The sequence below is a fragment of the Mobula hypostoma genome, chromosome 4 (assembly GCF_963921235.1).
Source record: "Mobula hypostoma chromosome 4, sMobHyp1.1, whole genome shotgun sequence".
NCBI classification, from domain to species: domain Eukaryota; kingdom Metazoa; phylum Chordata; class Chondrichthyes; order Myliobatiformes; family Myliobatidae; genus Mobula; species Mobula hypostoma.
The window spans coordinates 73,807,404-73,817,002 of record NC_086100.1 but is presented as its reverse complement, the minus strand read 5'-3'; the positions used below and the strand labels follow the sequence as shown (position 1 = coordinate 73,817,002).

Sequence of the window (9,599 nt, the reverse complement as noted above, 5' to 3'; positions counted from 1 at the left end):
CCATCACTTGGACTAGCTACTATTGGCTTTATAATACTGTAGTTCCAGACTCTAGTCTTGTGTCAGCTGATCTGCACTTGGAACTTCAGTTACACTCTTAACTTCTAGATTTGATGATCCAATATACTCCTGGCCACACTAAACATGAAACATAACAAACTGAGCACTTGAAGAATATATTCTAACCTTCAAATTCTACCTTGGTGCCCAGGGCAGTTTCTAATCTCAAACACAAAATAATCTGCAGATGCTGTGGTCAAAGCAACACGCACAACACACTGGAGGAACTCAGCAGGTCAGGCAGCATCCGTGGCCAGTAGCCATCCACTTCAACTCTGCTTCCACTCCCATTCAGTCCATACATGGCCTCCTCTACTGCCATGATGAGGCCAAACTCAGGTTGGAGGAGCAACACCTCATATACCGTCTAGGTAGTCTTGAGCCCCTTGGGATGAACATAGAATTCTCCAACTTCCGGTAATTCCCTCCTCCTCCCTTCCCCTATCCCTATGTCACTCTGCCCCCTCCCCCAGCTGCCTATCACCTCCCTCTTGGTTCCGCCTCCTTCTACTACCCATTGTGTTTTCCCCTATTCATTCTTCACCATTCCTGCCTATCACCTCCCTGCCTCCCTTCCCCCCCACCCCTTTAACTTTCCCCTTACTGGTTCTTCACCTGGAACCTACCAGCCTTCTCCTTCCCACCCTCCCCCCACCTTCTTTATAGGGCCTCTGCCCCTTCCCTCTACAGTCCTGACGAAGGGTTCCGGCCCGAAATGTCAACTCATCGTTTCCACGGATGCTGCCTGACCTGCTGAGTTCCTCCAGCGTGTTGTGAGTTTCTAATGTCACTTTGCTCAAAGTGAGGTCAAGATTCAACAATCACCAAACTCAGCAATGGTGAATATGATATCAGTGACTGGAAAAAAAAACACAAGAAAGCTTGGTTAATGACCTTCTCAATGGCTTTACTGACTTTGTGCAAGCTAATTATTTGTGTAGGATTTATCTTGCTTTTTGTGGACAGAATGCCAGAGTAACTTTCCACATTAACACACACAAAATGCTGGAGGAACTCAGCAGGTCAGGCAGCATTTATGGAAATGATAGTTAGTCAACATTTCAGGCCGAGACCCTGCTTCAGGACTGAGAAGGAAGGTACCTGAAGATACCTGGATAAAAAGTTGGGGGTAGGAGAAGGAGGCTAGCTTGAAGGTCCTGGGCTGAGAAGAGGGAATCTGATAGGAGGGGAGAGAAGACCATAGGAGAAAGGGAAAGAGTAGTGGATCCAGGGAGAAGTAATAAACAGATGAGAAGGAGTAGAAGGTCAGAGTGGGGGGGGGGGTGGAATTTGTCTACTGGAAGGAGAGATAGATATTCATGCTATCAGGATGGAGAAGGAATATTAAGTGTTTCTCCTCCATCCTGTGGTGGCCTCTTCTTGGCACAAGAGGAGGCCACGGACTGACACGTTGGAATGGAAATGAGAATTAAAATGTTTGGCCATCATGAAGTTCTACTTGTGGTAGATGTAGTGGAGGTGCCTGATTAAACTGTCCCGAATTTATGACGGGTCTCACCAATACAGAGGAGGCAATACTGGAAGCACTGGACAATAGATGACCCCAGCAGATTCACAGCTGAAGTGTTGCCTCACCTTGAAGGACTGCTTGGGGCCCTGAATGGAGTTGCGGGTGGAGGTGTATGGATAGGTGTAGCACTTAAGCTGCATGCAGGGTTAAGTGCCGGAGGGAGAGAGAAATGGACAAGGGAATCGCCGTCGGTGTGAACCCTGCGGAAAGTGGAGGTTGAGGGGTGGTAAAGACGTGTTTAGTGGTAAGATCCCTTGGGAGTTGGCGGAAGTTGCGGAGGATAATGTTTTGGATGAGGAGGCATTTTCTCCTTCAGGTGAACAAATTCCCCACCGCCCTATCTCTATTCCCCACTGTGACCTTTCACCTATTTTCACCTGCCTGTCACTCCTTCCTGGGTCCTCTCCTCCTCTTCTTTCTCCTATGGTCCACTCTCCTTTCCCATCAGATTCCTCCTTTCCAGCCCTTGACCTTTCCCACCACCTGGGTTCACCAATCACCTTCCAGCTACCCTCCCTCCCCTCCTCCCACCTTTTTTATTCTGGCATCCTTCCCCCTTCCTTCTCAGTCCTAAAGAAGGGTCTTGGCCTTAAACTTAAACTCTCTATTCACTTCCCTAGATGCTGCCTGACCTGCTGAGTTCCTCCAGCATTTTGTGTGAGTTGCTTTGGATTTCCAACATCTGTAGACTTTCTGGTGTTTATAACTTTCTACATTGTTAGAGTTCCTGCACCAGACAAAATGTTACAGAAACCTAGCTAGTTTTGTGGTGTATCTACAGTTGTAACATCAACAGTTCACTCTGGGGTGTAACTGGTGCTGCTTCTCGAATACCTCTCTGGAGCTTCATTGTATTGTGGATTCTGATTGTTTTGATACAATGAGGAATGTAGAAGTGTCTTGTCTAATGTCACTCTTAAATAATCTGTTTGCGGTCTTCCTCCCTCCGTTTATATGCCTCTACTCTTGCCTTTGTTCCCATGGAAAATCTGCAATAATTCTAATTACATTTAGTTTATGGCAGATGTTAAACATTCAGTTCATTGGTTACTAGTAAAGCTAATCTACTGAGAAGTCCTTGATCAGTTGGGACACTTAGGCTGCAAACACTGATGAAGAAATATAAAGACACCAAACTGATAAATGCTTGGTAACATCAGTTCAGGAAGTGCATATAAACCTTTCAAAGAAATAATCATTGATGTAATATTTTACTGTAATCATTTTTGGCACATCAGTAGATCATCAAGACAAAAATTTATGGCAACGTCCAAGGATATTCATGAAGCAATGAACAGAAACACTGAAATAACACTGTGGGGGGGAAAAGCACATGTGTTTGTTGAGGAAGTATGTGAACCTCTGGGGTAATGCCTTCTACAAAAGCTATTTGGAGTCAGGTATTCCAATCAAAAGATGAGATTGGAGTTGTGGGTTATAGAGGTGCCCTGCCCTATAAAAAAGACACTAACCTGTGTTACTGACAGAGCCTGCTCTTAAGAAAGATCTGTTTATGTGCTTCATGCCCCAATCAAAATAACGTCCAGAGTACCTTAAGAAGATTTGTAGTGATGCACAAAGCTGGAAAAGGCTACAAAAGCATTTCTAAAGACCTGAGTGATTGTCAGTCCACAGTAATAGAAATGGTCTACAAACTGAGGAAATTCAGTACTATTGCTACTCTCCTTAGGAGTGGGGGCCCTGCAAAGATCACACCAAGAGCACGTGTAATGCTGAAGGAGGTGAAAAATAACCCGAGGGTAACAGCAAAAAGACCTGCAGAAATCTCTAGAACTTGTTAAAGTCTCTGTTCATGCATCCGCTCCAAGAAATACACTGAACAAGAATGGTGTTCATGGAAGGAAACCACGGAGGAAACCACTGCTCTCCAAAAAAAAACATTGCTGCACATCCTAGCTTTGGAAACGACCACCTGGATGTTCCACAATTCTTCTGTGACAATGTTCTGTGGACAGATAAGACAAAAGTTGAACTTTTTGGCAGAAATGCACATTGCTATATTTGGAGGGAAAAAGGCACTGCACACCAACACCAAAACCTCATCCCAACTGCGAAGCTTGGTAGACGGTGCATTATGGTTTGGGGCTGCTTTGCTGCGTCAGGGCCTGGGAAGCTTGCAATTGTTGAGGGAACAATTAATTCAAAATTGTATCAATAAATTTTACAGGAGAATGTCAGGGTAGCAGTCCATTAGCTGAAGCTTAATAGTCGTTGAATTATGCAACAAGACAATGATCCGAAAGACTAGAGTAAATCACAGCAGTATGGTTTAAAAAGAAGAAAATTTGTGTTTTGGAATAGCTGAGTCAAAATCCTGACCTTAATGCTATAGAAATATTGTGGAAGGACCTGAAGCAAGCATTTCATTCAAGGAAGCCCATCAACCTCACAGAGTTGAAGCAGTTTTGTAAGGAGGCATGGCCTAAAATTCCTCTACACCGATGTGCCAGTCTGATCAAGTTACCAGAAATGTTTGATTGAAGTTATAGCTATATGCGCGGGTTACCCCCAGTTACTGAAGGCAAAGGTTCACATACTTTTTCCAATAAATACATATAATATTGGATCACTTTTTTCAATAAATGAACGAGTGTAATGTATTTTTGTGTTATTTATTTAATTAGGTACTCTTCATCTAGTTTAGGACTTGTGTGAAGATCTGATCACATTTTGGGTCATATGTATGCAGAAATAAAGAAAATTCCACAGGGTTCACAAACTTCCCAGCACCACTGTAATTATATGAAGAAAATTTGCACCACTGTAATGATATGAAGACAATTTTCACCTCAGCATATTTAACTTCTCTCTAAAGCAAGGTTACACAAGACAACTTGGTTGGCCAGCTGAAGGACCTCAGATGATTCACAAAGCAATGAGGGAGAGGCAAGTATTGTACCTGGGAATTTCTGGAGATATGGGGATGAGAAGGGTGATTTCTGAAGCTGGATCTAAAGTAAGATAGTAAGGGAAATTCAGCAATTGATTACCAGTCCGGGGTGAAGCACATCATTCATGGAGGAGATGATTTTGAGTGGTGGGGAATGGTATTTGTGAGGGATATCAGTGGTGACAATAAGTTAAAGAAGCATATAACTGGGGGGAAATGGATGCCTTGTATGCTGCACTGTCAGTGGTCCATTAGCTTGAAATGAATTAATGCTTACCCTGTTTCAGAGTTGAGAATTTTCCAGAAGCTGTATGGGTCGGTGTTGTTGCAGTTTGCACCATCTACAAATTGCAGAAGACTTACTTGCACAGTAATAGCAGAACCATCAAACCTATATCCTTAACCACCAGAAGACCAAAATCAGCATTCAGCAATTGTATAGGAACAGCGCCATCTGCAGGTTCAAAAGTCACATTTCACAGATCATGCTCCATTCTTCTTCAGAAACTGATCACTGTTCTTTCAACATTCGATGTGAGTATGGACAACTCTATAGGAATATGGGAATAATGAAGCTCACACCCAATTTATCATGGAATTGTTGGTAATGGCAATCGGTGCTGGTCCTGCCAATGACACCACTCCAATATCTGAACTTTGAACAAAAGTAAATGTGCTCTGCTCTTGTCACTGTGCATGGCTGCCAGTATCCATTGCCACCGTACATTGTTGCCAGAATTAATTTTTACCTGTGGTCTCTTCTTTTTGCAACCCCAAATTTTAGCTCAACCCCATCACGTGGTATCTGATTACTTTAGGACTGATTTTAATAGTCTATAATGTTTTGGGCCCCTTATCTAAGAAAAGGTGTCCCGGCATTGGAGAGGGTCCTGGGGACGTTCAGGAGAATGATCTCTGGACTGAAAGGGTTAAGCATATGTGGAACGTCTGATGACTCTGTGCCTGTACTCACTGGAGTTTAGAAGAATGAGAGGGGATGTCATCGAAACTTATTGAACGTTGAAAGGCGAAAATAGTGGATTGGACAGGCTACTTCCTTTGGTGGGGGAGTTTGGCACCAGAAGGCACAGCCTTGGATTAGAATGGAGATGAGGAAAAATTTCTTTCACCAGACAGTGGTGAATCTGTGGAACTCATTTCCAGGGACAGCTGTACAGGACAAGTCATTGGGTATATTTAAGGCGGAGTTTGATAGGTTCTTGATCAATCAGGACATTGAGGCAGAATGGAGTTGAGAGGGATAGAAAATCAACTATGGTGGAATGGCAGATCAGATTTGATGGCTGAAAGGCCTGTGACGAGAATACACATAAATTAAGATGTTTGCTGGCCTGGGCTTGTACCAGTGGCATCAGCAGTGGTCTGCCACCTGTCCTCAGGGGAAGGAGAGATAAGGAACAATGAAGCAGCATCTGGAGATGTGTAATGAAGGGACGGGAGAGAGAGCTGTCTAGAGCGGCTCCCCCTTTGAACCCTGAACTGTTTGAAGTGATGGACAGACGATCTGGAGATGTGTAATGAAGGGACGGGAGAGAGTGCTGTCTGGAGCGGCTCCCCCTTTGAACCCTGAACTGTTTGAAGTGATGGGCAGGCGATACCCCAGCAGGGGGATAAAAAGGGACAGGTTCGCTAAGGCAGGACACACACGCCACCCGAGGTAACGAGACCCTGGAAGCGGTGCGCCTCTCACAAGTCAGTGGGAAGCTCTTCGACGGCTGATCGGGGGATCAGCCTTAAACACACAGGGTGGAAAGGTACGATCAGCGGGAACCCGGTGTGTGTCCACCCTCGCTTGGGTGCCGGGTTCACTGCAGAGGATCGACCGCATCTGGAGGAGGGGTCACAGTCGGTGACCTCAGGTGACATCACAAAGGACCCGCCCGAAAGCTGCTTGTGAGCAATATCGCAGGTCTGTGAGCGGAAGCCGTGTCTGAATGATCAGTCGTTCCCGTTCTCTCTCTCTCTCCTCCCACATTGTCCATCGCCACAGCAACGATTACTGTGAACTGAACTAAATCGAACTGGACTTTTGTGTCACTTTGAAATTGGTCATTTACCCCTAGACAATGATAGAGCTTGATTGATGCTGTTATCTTAATTCTGTGCACATGTGTGTTTATCATTGCTGAACTGTTGCATTTATTATCCTTTCGATTACTGTGTTGCTTGTTTCTTTAATAAAACTTTCTTAGTTCTAGTAATCCAGACTCCAACTGAGTGATCCATTTCTGCTGGTTTGGCAACCCAGTTACGGGGTACGTAACAGGCCTAATTCTGATCCTATGTTTTATGGACTCATCAAGTTCTTTTGAATTTGAGTTATTGTGGTAAGATAAGAAAATGGAGAAGTCAACTAATACAAAGTGAAATCCCACAAACTGATGTGGTAATGAATGAATATTTCTTGATGTTATTGTTCTGCTCATTCACATAGTTTGTTCTGGAATTTCTTAGCTTGTTGTGATTTGGAAAATGTGGCAGGTTTGTTCATTTTATCTTGTATTTTTAATCTTCAAGGTAATTTTTTAGTTAACAGAGGTTCTGAGCTAACTCATACAGTCTTCCCCACCTCAGGTCATTCACATGTTGTTCCTCTAATGATATTTCATTTTTCCCACGGCACAGAGCAACACGTACAAAATGCTGGAGGAAGTCAGCAGGCCAGGCAGCATCTAAAGAAAAAGTACAGTCGATGTTTTGGGCTGAAACCCTTCGGCAGGACTGGAGGGAAAAAAGCTGAGGAGTAGATTTGGAAGGTGGAGGTAGGGGAGAAAGAGACGCCAGGCGAGAGGTGAAACTTGGAGGGGGCAGGATGAAGCAAGGAGCTGGGAAGTTGATTGGTGAAAGAGACAGAAGGCTATGAAAGAAAGAAGAAAGCTGTGGCCGGGGGGGGGGGGCGGTGGGGGAGAAGTACCAGTGGGAGGTGATGCCACCAAAGGCAAGGAGATAACATGGGAGAGGGACAAGGGGATGGGAAATAGTGAAAGGGGAGAGGTGGAGGCATTACTGGAAGTTCATGCCATCAGGTTGGAGGCTACCTAAACAGGATATAAGGTGTTGTTCCTCCAACCTAAGTGTGGCCTTATCCTAACAGTGGAGAAGGCCATGGATGGACATATCGGAATGGGAAGTGGAATTAAAATGGGAGAACACTGGAAGATCTTGCTTGTTCTGGCAGACGGAGTGTAACTGCTCGGTGAAGCGGTCTCCCAATCTACGTTGGTTCGCTCTCCCCTCCACCCACCTTTCACATCTACTCCTCAGCTTTTTTTCTACAGTCCTACTGAAAATGTCAACTGTACTTTTTTCCCATGGATGCTGCCTGACCTGCTGAGTTCCTCCAGCATTTAGTGTGTGAGTGTGTGTGTGTGTGTGTGTGTGTGTGTGTGTGTGTGCGCGTGCGCGCGCGCGGTGGTGGGGGGCTTGGATTTCCAGCATCTGCAGGTTTTCTTGTTTCCTACAGTACAGGGTTTCATTTTCACTTCTTAACTGACTCCCATACTTCATCCTACCACATCTCCCAGCAGATCAGTTGTGAATTGTATTAACTATCCATACAGAATATTTTCACCCATCTTTGGCTGTCAATTTCAATCACAACATTAAGTAAATCAGAATCCAAGAAGGTTTTCCTCAAATAGTTCAGAAGAACAGGAATATCCCATTCTTAGTAACCTTGGTTTGTCTGTACAACTCTCGCCATCACAGGTGACAGTTGTATAGACAAAGTTTATTGCAAAATACTATCTGGAGTGAACAGGAGACTACTGGGTCTGTAAATTCTGGCACCTATTTATTTATGATTTTCACAACACACACACATTAATCTGCTCACACAGTGTAAAAGGACTGTAAGACTTGAAATATAGCTGAAAATCAAAATATAAAGCCACAGATGCTGGAAATCTGAAATAAAATCAGAAAATGTGGAAACTGTCAGCAGGTTAAGCAGTAGAGATGGTGAAAGTTTTAGGTTTGAGAACATTCATCAAAGCCTGGACCTGAAAGGAAAACTTTTTATTTCCATTAATGTTGGCTGATTTGCTGAATGTTTTCAACAGTTTCTATTTGAATATTTGAATGTAGGCTCCATATAATTCCTAAAATTGGTGTATACTCATTGTTGTTTTTAATGGCCAACTTGTGTCGCCCAAATGAGAAGTCAGAGGCAATATTATGACACTGGGACATGCTCCTTTTAATGGCAGCATCAGGGTACAGCAGGCGTTGCTGTAGCTTCAACAGTCTGAGTTCAATCGTAACCTCTGCTGCTGAGTCTATGGAGTTTGCACATTACCCCAGTAGCTACTTGGGTTCACACAGATACTCTGGTTTCCTCTCACATTCTAAAGGCTTGGTGTTATTAAGTGAATTATCATTACTGTAGGTGGGTGACAGGAGAACTGGGGTAGAGACTTTGTATGTGAAAGAATACCTTGCAAAACAAAGAAAAGCAAATAAAGAAATATTTAATGTTAGTCCAATATCCAGAAAGATGGGACTCACTACATGAAAACATGTAACAATAAAGTTCTTAATGCATGAAAATAATGCAAATACATTTAAATATAATTCATTTTCTGTGCTCTCTAGTTCTGTAACCTCCTTTCTCATCCTTAACTCCACAAGATTACAGTTCGAACTTCTGTTCAAAGTTTTTATTAATACAACTTTTCTGGACTTCTAGTGAATTTACTAAATTTGTGTTACTTTTGGAGTTTACAATTTTCTCTTCTGAATGCTTAATTTGGAATGGGAATAATTTTAATATTCTGTTAGCTGGCGTGACATCTGGGAGATGGAGGGATCTTGGCTAAGTTTTGTCATCAGAGCCACTTATGACCTCCTACCCACACCCTAGAACCTGAACCAGTGGTGGGGAGAAGTGGTGTCAAGCACCCGGATCACGAAGGCACATTTTAACAGGATGCACCACGAGCCTCACCCAGGGGCGGTACATTTGGCGGCATAACCAAGTTTTCAGACAGCTGGCATCAATCTTGGAACAGAAGCGAATCATCACAAATGCTCTCCCACAAACATCGGCAGGAAGTGTCCACATTACACAATTTGTAC

At 43.7% G+C, this 9,599-nt stretch overlaps 1 long non-coding RNA gene across 1 annotated transcript in view; it reads left to right on the top strand.

The window, feature by feature from the left end:
* The window catches only part of LOC134345401 (uncharacterized), a 36,548-nt gene extending 31,851 nt beyond the window's left edge, over positions 1 to 4,697 (top strand). Inside the window, exon 3 of the long non-coding RNA XR_010017681.1 lies at positions 4,428 to 4,697. This is a non-coding gene — a long non-coding RNA (uncharacterized LOC134345401). The remainder of the gene's footprint in view (positions 1 to 4,427) is intronic.
* The last annotated feature ends 4,902 nt before the right edge of the window (positions 4,698 to 9,599 follow it).